The sequence below is a fragment of the Symphalangus syndactylus genome, chromosome 18 (assembly GCF_028878055.3).
Source record: "Symphalangus syndactylus isolate Jambi chromosome 18, NHGRI_mSymSyn1-v2.1_pri, whole genome shotgun sequence".
In the NCBI taxonomy this organism is placed as follows: Eukaryota; Metazoa; Chordata; class Mammalia; order Primates; family Hylobatidae; genus Symphalangus; species Symphalangus syndactylus.
The window spans coordinates 59,222,407-59,234,722 of NC_072440.2; the positions used below are offsets into that span (position 1 = coordinate 59,222,407).

The 12,316-nt window shown below is 51.2% G+C and overlaps 1 protein-coding gene and 1 long non-coding RNA gene across 6 annotated transcripts in view; one reads left to right on the top strand and one right to left on the bottom strand.

Annotated features, from left to right (window-relative positions):
* Window positions 1-12,316, top strand: part of TTC28 (tetratricopeptide repeat domain 28) — a 755,749-nt gene that overhangs the window by 717,310 nt on the left and 26,123 nt on the right. The window lies entirely within an intron of this gene.
* LOC129467737 (uncharacterized) overlaps window positions 5,195-12,316 on the bottom strand; it is a 92,622-nt gene continuing 85,500 nt past the window's right edge. The window contains exon 6 of the long non-coding RNA XR_010117113.1: window positions 5,195-11,930. This is a non-coding gene — a long non-coding RNA (uncharacterized lncRNA). The remainder of the gene's footprint in view (window positions 11,931-12,316) is intronic.

Sequence of the window (12,316 nt, forward strand, 5' to 3'; positions counted from 1 at the left end):
CGCTTACCAGTCAGTGCCCACATGTATCCCTCTTAGACACCAAAATGGGCTCCGGAAACAACCGGAGGCTTTCCAGAACCCAAGTCCACTCTGTCCAGCTTCTCAGTGAGCATTTGAAAAATAAGGTGGAACACAGACTTGGTTGGTTGGTTGGTAGTGGATGAGGTCTTGAGCTTCAAGTTGCAAATCTGGGTTCAAGCCCTAGCTCTGCTCCCTACAAGCCGGGTACATTCAGCCTCAGTGACCTCATGTACAAAATGAAATGATGCTCCCTTCCCAGCCTGTCCAACAGAGTGATGGTGTGGCTCAGGGAGGTGCAGGTGCACATCTAAGCAGTTGTCAGTAGGGGCCGTGCATCAGTGTGAGGCCGAGGCTGCCCTTTCCCACCTAGCAGATGCCTCGGGGATGTGGCCATTTGGCCATGGCTGTGCCCTTCCCAGAGGGCTTCTTTGCACCTTGCGCCCACACCCTACTGGGAATGAATGCTTCCCCTCCTCCCCACCTCTCATCCTAGAATCTTGTCTGAGCAACTTCAAGCCAGGGCTATGCTTTCTGGTGAGATGGAGTCTCAGAGAATCAATTCCCACCTCCCTCTTTCCCTCAGCCTCAGATATTTTTGGGAATCACTGACTCCACCATAGAGTCTAATGTTAAAGACACCCTTGCATAATCTGCTGCAGACAGGTTTTCTGTGGTGTGTATTCACCTGCCCTGGTCTTTGCACATCACTTTTTAATTCAAACACAGCCGTCTGACTGAGCAGAGAGTGCTGGAGGGCTCAGGATCTTTGCAAATCCCAGTGGTGAGCCCATCAGATGCCTTTGCGTAGACTGTTAGGAAAGCCTAGGGAGCCTGCAGCAGGCGAGCAGGCTGCTATTAGCCAGGCTGCATGGCCTCTTCTTCCCAGCAGTCTGCAGCCAGGTGGGAGATTTGTCTCACAGCTGTTGGAGTGGCCTTCAGCAGCTCTCTCTTCTGCTCCAGCCAAATGACGGAGGTGAAATGTATCCCCGGGAAACCATATCTGCACAATGATTTCTTTGTCTCCAGAAAATGCCTATACCCTTCCCTGCCTGGCCTTCCAAGGATGTGTCTTGCCTAATATTTGTCAGGAGGCTGCACTACCCGCCAGTGCCCTCTGGATGTTCTCTGGCTTGGGGAGACAGGGTGTGGTGGAAAGCACAGAGCCTTTGGGAACCAGCAGAGCTGGATTTGCATCTGGCACTGCCCTTTTCTGGCTGGGTGACAATGGCAAAGCTGCTTCCCCTCCTGGAGTATCTGTTTCCTCATTAGAAAATGAGGATGATAACACCCAATGCGACAGGTTAGAGCAGGTTAGACAAATGTGTAAAGCACCTGGCCAGGCACAGTGGCTCTTGACGGTAATCCCAGCACTTTGGGAGGCCGAGCCGGGCGGATCACTTGAGCCCAGAGTTCGAGACTAGCCTGGGCAACATAGCGAGACCTCATCTCTACAAAAAATACAAAAATTAGCCAGGCAGCTACTCGGGAGTCTGAGATAGGAGGATCGCTTAAGCCTGGGAGATCGAGGTTGCAATGAGCCATGATTGTACCACTGCACTCCAGCCTGGGTGACAGAACTGAACCGTGTCTCAAAAAAAAACATAAAGGTGCATAAAGCCCCTGAGACAGCAGCGGCAGTGAATGTGTGCCTGGTGAGCAGTGGCTTCTTGTGCCCAGATACCTCTTCCGAGTGCCAGGTCACTGCCACTGTCCCTTCAAGCCTTCCCTGTGCTCCTGGGCCTCCCGGATCCGATCACATCCTTGCATGCACATTCTTGCAGTCCTTGCACATGCTCGGTTGTCCTTCCCTTCTTAGGATTATGACCCTCTCCTGTGTCCTCCTTTTAATGAGATGACCAAAACTGCAGGGAATTCTCCAGCTTAAAGCTTCTCAGATACCATAATCACTTACCCTGATTTATGTGCCATACCTTGGAGGAAGAAATATAAACCTAGCTCCCTTGCTTTTCCAAGTTTTCTTTACTGCTATTGACTGTCATGCAAACCATTTCAGTGACTTACTACCAGCCTTCCCTCCTGCTCGCCCTGAGGCCTGCATTTCCCAGGGATCCCCGCTCCCTGGGGATCCCTGGGAAATGGACTCTCCATTCTTTACCCACTTGAGCCTTCTGAGGCCTTTGCCTGTCTCCCTTTGCATTTCTCCTTTTGCATTCGGGTCCCCAGATTACTTGTTCCATTAATGTTGCATTGGTGTTTGGGGACCAGGAGGGGAGCTGAGGGCAAAGATGGAGACTGGCTGTGACTGCCACTTCTGCCCCCATGAGGCTCAGGTCATCTGGGGCTGGCAGGCTTCTCTCATCTCTCTGGCCCAGCTGAGGTGTCACCTCCTCTTTGAAACCTTCCTGGCCTCTTCTCCTTACCTTCCTGGACCACTTCATTCCCCTCCCCACCACTGGGCCCCTTGCATACCTGGATGTTTTTTATGGTACCTGAGACAATCAGCCCTCCATATCCATGGGTTCCTCATCTATGGATTCAACCATGGATTGAAAAAATACATATATATTTTTAAGACAGAGTCTTGCTCTGTCCCCAGGCTTGAATGCAGTGGCAGTGATCATAGCTCACTGCAGCCTCAACCTCCCAGGCTCAAGCACTCCCCTGACCTCAGCCTCCTGAGTAGCTGGGACGACAGGTGTGCACCACCATGCCCAGCTAATTTTTATATTTTTTGTAGGGACAGGGTTTCACCATGTTGCCCAGGCTAGTTTCAAACTCCTGGGCTCAGGCGATCCATCTGCTTTGGCTTCCCAAAGTGTTGGCATTACGGGCGTGAACCACCATGCCCAGCGAAAATATATGTTTTTTAATTCCCCGAAGTTATGAAAAGCAAAACTTGAATTTGCTACATGCTGACTACTACAGTGAGTCCGTGTGAATGAAGTGACATGTAGGCCTTCTGTTAGGTAATCTAGATTATAAATAATCTACAGAAGATTTAAAGTATACAGGAGGATGTATGAAGGTTAATGGAAACACCATGTCATTTTATACCAAGGACTTAAGCATCTGAGGATTTTGGTATCTGAGGGGTGTCCTGGAATAATCCCCCAGGGCTACAGAGAGGCAACTGTGCCTGATTGGACTCAGGACTTAGCTCTGTGCTTGCTGCCCATCCTACAGTCCCTGAAGGCAAGGACTGCCCCTCATCTCTGTGTCCCCAGCAGCTGTCACAGGGCCTGGTACACGTTGGCGGTCAGTAAAGTTTCTGGAATGGTATGGGGTCCAAAGCGGCATTGCATTTTGGGTCTAGTTTGGCATAGAAAGCAGAAGAACCAACTTAGAAATCAGCCAATAGGCTTTTCATGGCTGCTCTTGGGTTGAACCTGGAGGCTTTCCCAAGAGGATGAAGCAGAAGGAAGGGGCTGGGCCTGTTCTCGAGGAGCTTTCAATCTAGTGAGCCCCCTGCCTCTGCCAGCCAGCACTGTGATTTCAGGGTGGGGATATGCTCCAGTCGACATGCCTGCAGGCCGCACCCCTGAGCATGGTTTCACTGGCCGAGGTGTCCACGCTGAGCCAGGTGAAGGCAGTGACTATTGTGGGGGCTCTGTACTTGAGGCAGAAATCGGCTTGGTGGAGGCCACAAAGAGGTGGAGGGCAGGAGGCGGCCCTTCCTTGACCCATCCCAGTGCTTCCCCAGCATCACAGGTCATCCTGGAGGGGGGTCCTCTGAGTGTATAAAAGTTGTGCCATGTGTTTTAGAGTTTTTCTCCCTGCGGACTTTCCCATGACTTAAAGAATAAAAAGATGCTATCAGGATTAGTGGTAGCTGGCTTCAGGACAACCTAATTTTCCTGTAGGGGTGCTAGGAAGGGGGAAGATTATGGACTTAAGCCTCAAACAAGTTAGAACAATGATCAGAATGATGCCTTTATACACTAGGAAAAGCAAAAAGCCCTGTCACCAGTATTTCAAAAAATGAAATGCTGCCAGCAGCACCCTGTGCTTTTGCTGCCCTTCAGAGCTGGTTGTGTGGAGAATGTGAAGGGGCCCCTGAACCCACCCGCAGGCTGCAGTCTTATCTTGAGGTGAGGCATGCAGTTGGAAAGCACATCCTTAGTTCCTGATATCTACAAATACAATCTTTTGTGAGTCAGGTATTTGAACACAGGGGAAGGAGTTTGGCTGCTTTAAATGAGACAGTGAAACCTTTTTAAAAGTATTAAAGTAAATCATCAGAGCAAGCACTGTTCCTTAGCTAACTAAAATGATCCATTGTGTATCAGTAAAAACACTTAACTGAAAAGTTGGAGTCTAATTAGGAGTCCTCTCCATCCCCAGTTTTATCCATTCATTCAACAGATATTTACTGACTTGTGCCAGGCACACACTGTCCTAAACCTGGGGAAGACAGGTGAAAATCTGGGCCAGGGGCCTGTGTTCTCATGTCTGGTCACTCACAGACTGCTAATGGTGGTGATGGAGGCCAGCACCCGAGGCCAGTGGGCCATGCCGAATTGTGGCAGGTCAGCCTCAGTGACCCCGTCATCTCGGGAGGGTCTGGCACCCGTCACCTGCGCTGCCCAGGTGGAGGGGGAGGCCTGGATCATTCTCCCGCTTCTGGCTACAAGCACCCACCCACTGCTCCAGAGGCCACAAGAGGGCGATATAACACCGCCAGCCGGCTCCAGAGCTGCCGCTGTCAGCTGCCAGGCAGAGCCAGACCCTTCTCCACATTTTCAGTGAGAATACACATCAAAGCCAAAAGTCCAAGATTGTGAATCACTGACACTTCAAGACTAAAACGATTAGCCTCTTCACATGGGGCATATAATTATTTGAACAACTGCCTTTGTTTAGCCGCAGTCCTATTGCTAAGAGACTAGGTCAGACAGTATGAAAAGTGGAACGGAATAATATTTTACTATAGGCCTTACGCCAGTATGTGATTTAATTTGGCCTAAGGGAAACACTGTCGTGGCTCTTTCCTGGAACCACGCTGTCCTTTGCTGTCAGGATGGGGCGAGCATGTCTGCTTATCTTTGAGGAGGGCCCGGTTGCATTTGCACATGAGCCATCATCAAACATTAAGTCAGATCCTGTGTAGTCCCCAAAGGAGAAAATGTCACTAAAGAAAAGTTGCAAGTGTTTAGCATGAAAGGGACTACTGGGACCTGTTTGTGTCTGTGGCATTAGTTTTTAATCAAATTAGAGTGAAGGATAGTAACCCATGTCTCTGACCTGGACTTCCCTGCTTCTTGCCCTGGACTGATCTGGGCCAGTCCTGTCCCCACCACCTCAAGGCACAAGGCTGCCTCAGAGTTCTCTCCAGCGTCCCTCCCTCAGCAGCAAACTTGTGGCAGGGCTCTGCAGGGCTGCTGTAGGCAAAGCCACTCATCCACTCAGATCCCAAATCACCCGTCAGTTTTCAGTTGGGTCCTTCGTCCAGAGCTAGCAGCTGCTACAATCAAGGAACCAGATTTAAGGAATACCTTACGTTTGGTCAAGTTACTCTTCAAAGGTTCAGATTTGGGGATCTTTCAGGATCCTTGGAGTCTGGACTTTCTCTAGTTATAGAGTGTCTGTTATCCTTATTTTTATTTCCCTTTATTTAAATTCCCTGTTTCCTATATTTAAATTTAAAAACCAAGGTTCTAGGACAGGTAGCAAGAGCAAATGACTTTGATCAGAAAGAAAAGTACATCTCATTCACCTCAGCTTGTGATTCATGAAGTGTAGAGTCACCTGTTTAAAATCCTAGAAACTTATTCAAAACTTGTTTATGTCTGTTAGGCTGTTGAACTGCTTTCCAAGCACTGGAGCTCAGGGATTTCACCTGAGTCTTCTCATCTAAGAGTGAAAGCAGGGGTCTAGCTCTGCCAAGGGCTCGGCTATGAGAGTGGCTTGGCCTTGGTTGGGTCATGACTGTGATCACTGCCCTGGGGGAAAGGACTCCCTTGTGTTTTGTAAAATACCCCTTGCAAAATCAGGTAGCAGGATAAGTCGGCCTCTCCTAGAACAGATGCAACAGGAATGAGACTGACCATGTGGTTGCCTATTTTCTAAATAGATTGGGAGGCTTGGGTATAGCCAGGGAATTTTTGTTCTTAGAAACAATCAGACCTAGATTCCAATATGAGGTAGAGGATGAGGCCCTTGAGACTGGCAGCCCCGCCACCAGGCTGTCTAATTGATTTCTGATTGAGACATCTGTAGTGATATTCAAATGAGGACAGACGTCACCCAAGGACAACAAGCATTTTCACAACTGATTAGGAGGAGGAAAAATGGAGGCAATTACTTGCAAGCTGTCTGTATGACTAAAACCAGTGGTGGCAGCACCCAGGATAACCAGCAAGATCTCACGTGGTAAGTGGCATTCTCACCTGGATGGCTGCTGTTACTTGAGTGTCATCTGCGTGCTGGCCCTATTCTAGCTGGTGTTCAACAAGCAGCCATCTTAGCCTTACCCTGGCAGGTTCCAGGCAGGTCAGGGTCTTCTGCCACTAGGGGTGGAGGGATCATTTTTACCAGGTCAGCCAAGATAGAGAGAGAGGCTCCCCTCCGCCCCTCCAACCCTGCCCACTGCACAGAGGCTCCTGTAGCTTGAGCAGTCCCTTCAAGCTGATTTGACTGAAGTTGGACCCTGGGTTTCAGGCAGGCCCTTCTGGCTCTTGCTGGCCATTGGTCACGTTTCTCCAGTACCTTCTTAGGTTCTTCAGGCAAACCAGTGGGCTGTCGTTTGGCCAAAGAATACAGTTGAATGGGTTGAATGCTCACGTTTCCATTTCTGGCTGGAATACAGTATCTACAGTCTTGGTGGGCTTCAGTCATGGTTGAGGGTGGTTTCCAGAGGTGTGTGATCTTTGCCAAAACTGTATGTATCCACCCATGATGACAGGATTTCCAGCATCACAGAAGGGGTTCCTCTACCTTAAACAGTTCTGTTTGATAAATTTATTCCATCAAAAATATGAATCAGGAAAAAATGTGAAGCCCTATACACAGTTCTGGAGTATCTGGATACCCTGCAGCCCTTTGCCTCTGGAATCCTTATTGTAGACAGTAAAGTCCATTTCATCCCAAGTCTAATCAGTCTGAAAGCTCATGGACCCAGGCATTTTCTTTCCCTCCCCCACGGTGATCAGAGATTTTCATTCCTCTGGCCTGTGATACTGTGAACCCCTGAGAGGCCTACCGTGTCCGCCAGTAAAAAGGAAACTCCCTGGTGCCCTGTGGAGGTCGCCTGCACATCCTCTAACCTTGGCGATACACAGGGAGCACGTCTTTCTTAAACTCCAGATTAGGACATGATCAACATAACATTTGCTATGAGTGCTTTCTGAAGAGCTCGACCTGTACTCACCAGGGCATATTCAGAAGGTCCTGCTGACCGAAACGGCAATCCAATCAGAATTCACCACCCAAAGACACGTTCGGGATCCGTTGGGGGTTGCCTGGGAGAACTGTGGGCTTGGAAACTGGACTTCAGGGTAACTGCTTGGTGGTGGCTCAGTAAGTAGGTGTGGATGATAGCGATGGTGACGTGAAGATGAGGTGAGGGGGATGTGACGACCTCTGTCTCTCATAGTCTCTGGGTTAAAATTCAGAGCTGGATGTTCCAGAGAAGCCATTTGTCTGTTTTAGCCACGTGAATGTTTGTAAACGCCAGAGAGAAAGGGAATGAGTAATACTGGAAAAATGATTATGGGCCAGGAGAAAAGAATAGTATAAATAATAGGGGCAGTGTCACTTTATTCCAAGCACTGAAGACAGTTGTAAATTCTCATTTGACCAATATATCTGGAGTGCACACCAGTGCCAGGCATGGGGCTAGATGCTTTACCCACTGTGCAGCTACCTTGGCCTCATAGGCCTGTGAGGAATGGATGTTAGCGCTGTCCTGTGGGTTTGGAAACCAAGGTGCAGAGAGGTTAGTGTCGTCTTGGAGTGCGCAGAGCACCTACCCACAACCCTACTGGTTTCCCACCCCTCGCCTCCCATCTAGCAATTCCAGATGCTGGGAAAACCCTGACTTGGCAGGCTGACTCAGACTCCGTGACAGGGCCTCCCCTCAGGCCCCCTGTTCTTTCCCCAGCATGCAGCATCCCTTCCTGGGCCACTGGACATGGCTTTTCATCCTCTGGGTCCATCTGGAGACAGAAACCACACCTTAGGCTAACCAGGGATGTTCAGTATAGAGAACTATTACCTATGAGAGGCAAGTAACTGTAAGATATAGGGAGGCTGTGTGGTTCTCTAGGGCTGAGGGAGTGTACCTAGTAAAGAATGAACATGGGAGGAGGTGTCATTCAGCCCACAGGACACAAAGATATGTCCACTGTTTGGCCAGGCCAGAGCCAGTCTGGGGTTGCTGACAAGCGCTAGCCCCCTGAGTGTGGGCAGGAGAGCAGCCATCAGCTTCCAGCGGTGATGGGTGCCAGGGAGTCCAGGGACCTGCAGACGCAGGAGGCCTTAGGAGTGTGGGAAGATTATCACCAGGTCGAGACAGCAAGGTGGCAACGGGACAGCGCTCTGGGCCCGTGGCTGGGCAGGCCCCTCTGGATGTCCTCACCCACCACTGACCCAGGCCAGCAGGAGGGCTCCTGCCTCCTCAGTGCCCCTTAGTGCACTCCACTGACACAGCTCAGCACCCTGCATATCATGGGAGAAACAGCCGAAGGAATGCAGCCTGTCTTAGAGTGGATAGTGACAAGGGCTTCAGGACCTGAGAGGCAGTAAACTGACAACAGCTGCACAAAGCCACCTCCAGTGCACTCACTGCCCACCCTGTCAGAAGGAACAACCCTCTCCTTGTACAAGACTGCACCTTCATGGTACCCCTGCCATCACCGCACCCCAGGGCAGCCCCACGATGCCGTGCATGGTGGCCTGCCTGCCCAGCACTGTGTCTTTCCCCGTCTCTCTCACCTGGCCTGGAACACCGTAAGTTCTCAAGCATCATTTACTGCCTGGACTCGCATTGCCACAGTCAGGGTCACAGCCCCTTGGTGAGAGCACAGGGCGGGACCCCTGAGGAAGGGACAGATTCCAGTGCACCTGGCCCTGTCATCTTCTGCTTTCAGAAATCCCATTACTAGAAACTACAGAGGTCAGAACATCTGAGTCTTTGATGTAATCTGTTGGAGACTCTGGTAGTTGCTGCTGTAAGGCTGGTGCGTGAGCCACTTTATTGTTCAACCCTAAGCCTTAAGAGGCCAGCAGACGCCCTTTCCGAGGCTGACAGGCCCAGGTGCTGAATAGTGTTTCCTTGGATGTCTCTCCTTTGTAGTCTGACTGATGATATGTAAGCTGAATAGAGATGTCGCATGCTTTCCCCTTTTCAAGTTCACGTTGGATTACAGCTAATCTTTCAGTGCAAGGACAGCACGCATATACCAGAGACAGAGCTCACAAGTTTCCTGGGCATTATCTCTAGCATGTCCAATCAGTTTCCCCCTTTGAACGGGAGCTGTCAGCCTGCTGTTCTACCCGTCTCCCCACAAACCCACACATTTCAGAGAACAGCTGCGGCTGTCACCTGCCTTGTTTCACAGAGTTTGGACAGGGGTCCCATTTGGGGGCCTTCACCCAGGGTTGTATGCATGTGCCAAGCTCGGTACCAGCTCCTAGGCATGATGCAGGGAGGATCCAGACCTCCAAATTGGGATATGAGGTTCAGAGAACAGCCTCCATATCTCCCGGCCTGGACTTCAGACTTCTCCTCACCTGCTAAGGTCACTCTCACTGAGTCCCAGCAAGTCTCCTTGTCTCCTCTCTTGGTGGGCATGCCCTGGAATGAATTACTCCCGGGTATGACCCCCTCTCCCGCAGGCAGGCAGGCTGCCTCTCAATGCTTTGCAGGGCTCAGCTTGAGAAGGCATGGCAGGTCCTGACAGCCAACAAGAACCACACTTTCTTGCCTGATCTTCAGTGCCCCCACAGTCTGGCTCCCATGTCCCTCTTTAGCCTTGTGCTCACCTGGCAACAGCATCTGCCCAGGCCTTCCCCAGCCCTCACGGACCCTCCTGGGTGGGCCCAGCGTCAGCCTGGGTAGGCTTTCCCCGTTCTGGGGGCTGCCATGCTACCATAAAGGTGTTACATTTGACAATACTGAGTTTCACTCAGCAATGGCCTCTTGTGTGCATTTTAGTTTTCTAAGTACATCATCGTAAGTCTGCAAGCAAGGACCATGTCCTAAATTTATCTGACTTCCCTACAGTCCCCAGTAGGCACATGATGGACACCACTCAGTGGCTGATGGGAAAGTTGAGGCCCAGCTTAGGAGACTTCTGACAATAGGGCCACAGGAGGTGCCCCCCCACCCCTGGTGGCGTGTCGGAGAAGACAGACAAGCTGCCTTCAAGGACATGCATTCTCTGATCATTAGGCTTGTGCTGCAGATGAGGTTTTGTGGGTAGAGTTAGCAGAGTTCTACAAAGATGGGCTGCCAGTGAATGTTTGCTCTGCGTGGATTCCAGCCTCACTTCTCCATTTTTCAGCTTGCCAAGCTTCCCTCCGGTTCACACAGTTAGGTGCTGTCATGACCAGGGACTTGTCTATGAGTGGCGTGTGTCCTGGTGAAGGCAGTAGCCTGTGGGATGACATCTGACAGAAACTTACTGTGGTTTGGGCCTAGACAGCAGGAGCCCAGGGAGGACCTGCAGGCCTGGGGCTGGGGCTGGGGCTGGCATCTTGTCACAACAAAGCCCTGCAACTCTGGAACAGTGGAGGTGGGTCCAGTTTTGCACATGGCAGGTGGCTTAAGCTCCGCACTACCCATTCTCAGGCAGCACAGTTCCCAGTGAGCAGCAGGTGGTCATCACTGTCACAGCTGCTGACCCTGTCACCAGGGTCAGAGCAGCATCAGCTGTGTCACTGCTGCTGGTTCGAGGTTCACTGGCACACCTCCACGGTATGGTGGAACTGCCCTCCAGAGCAGCCCCCTGAGCCACCTCTACCTATGGAGCCAGCCAGGGAGCTCAGGTGTGGCCCATGGCAGGCCATGGGGCCCACGTGCCTACAGCTCTTTCTCCTCCTTGTGCTAACCCAGAGCTCATCTATAGACAGTGTTGGGGTCACTGTGACACACCCCTACTTCTTCCTGCCTAGGTTGCACAATTGAACAGTGATTAATTTACCTCCTCTTGGGAAATACTGTAGCTCTTTTGTTGTTGTTTTTGAGACACAGTCTCGCTCTGTCCCCCAGGCCGGAGTACACTGGTATAATCTTGGCCCACTACAATCTTCGCCTCCTGGGTTCAAGGGATTCTCCTGCGTCAGCCTCCTGAGTAGCTGGGACTACAGGTGCATGCCACCACACCCGGTTATTTTGGATTTTTAGTAGAGATGGAGTTTCACCATGTTGCACTCCTGACCTCAGATAATCCTCCTGCCTTGGGCTCCCAAAGTGCTGGGATTACAGGTGTGAGCCACCATGCCTGGCCCATACTGTAGCTCTTACAGCAAACAAACGAAAAACAAATTGGCCTAATAATTTTTATTTCTGCTTTCACTAGATGGAGCTAGAAATTTTTTTTAAAAGAAAGAAAAAAAAAAACCATAGGGGTTTACAGAGACTGAACGTCCCGCCAGGCATGTGTCACTTTGGGTTAGCCTAGTGCCCTGCCACTCTCAGTCAAGTGCCCACGGCAGCACATCAGACGGGTCAAGCGAGCACATTTGCTTCCCCAGGCACAAGCGAGTGGCACCCTGGTGGGTGTCCGCTTGTCAGCCACTCCTCAGCAGATGGGGTTGGGGGGCAGGCCAGCCCCACCCCTGGCACCCAGTGTTGCACAGGCTCTGTGGACCTGGGACCTTCTTGGCAGGCTCTGGGCTGCAGCAGCAGCTTCCATGCCACCTCTTTGTTCACCTCAGTCTGTGTGGACCCAGCTTCCAGGATTGTTGCCTGCTGTTCTCATTAAGATGCCCGTGGCCTTAGCGTTGTTCTGCAATAAACGGGAATGAGCCTGTGTCTGCTGTGGCCCTGTGCGCACCCTGCCTTGAGTCCTCATGCCCGGCCTTTCAAGAGGGATGGGAGTCATGCATGCATTGGGTCCCCTGACATCCCCAGAGGGAACAAGCGGGGACAGCACCTCCCAAGCCCAGAGCCAAGGGGCTACTCTTTCTCAGAGGAGGTCACAAAAGGTCCTAGAACCCAGCCCGTCCCCTTCTACAGGGGCTGTCATGCCAGCCCCCAGACCTCCCGTCCTCACTGTGATTTTCTAGCCTCTTGTCCACTGAAATGGAAAACAGATCTTGTTTTGAGAGGGGCCATTCCCACCCCTTCTCAGGGTGCCTGTGCAGTACAGACCAGTCTCCTACCCACTTCAGG